Raw genomic sequence first — 336 nt, 5'->3', positions numbered from 1 at the left:
TTATAATTATTAAATTAATAAAGAAATAAAAAAATCGAAATTTAAATTGGTAATGTACATTAGAAAAAATTCTTTAAATGAAAGAAATATATTTTGTATATATAATTTCCCAACTTAAAAAAATATTTGTTAAATTTTAGAAAATATATAATAAATATAAAGGAATATTTTTTAAAATTTGTAAAATAAGCTGTAAAATTATGAATTTATAAATAAAAAAAGTGATTTCTTTGATTTAAAATATATTTAAGAATAAACAAATGATTTCTTTACAAGAAGAAAATTAGTGTTTTTAAATGTAAAAACTGTTTAAATAAATATTTGCTTGTTTTAAAA

The sequence above is a fragment of the Odontomachus brunneus genome, unplaced genomic scaffold (assembly GCF_010583005.1).
Source record: "Odontomachus brunneus isolate Ranch 3 - 2012 unplaced genomic scaffold, Obru_v1 Obru_scaffold_314, whole genome shotgun sequence".
NCBI classification, from domain to species: domain Eukaryota; kingdom Metazoa; phylum Arthropoda; class Insecta; order Hymenoptera; family Formicidae; genus Odontomachus; species Odontomachus brunneus.
This window is presented reverse-complemented; position numbering follows the sequence as displayed.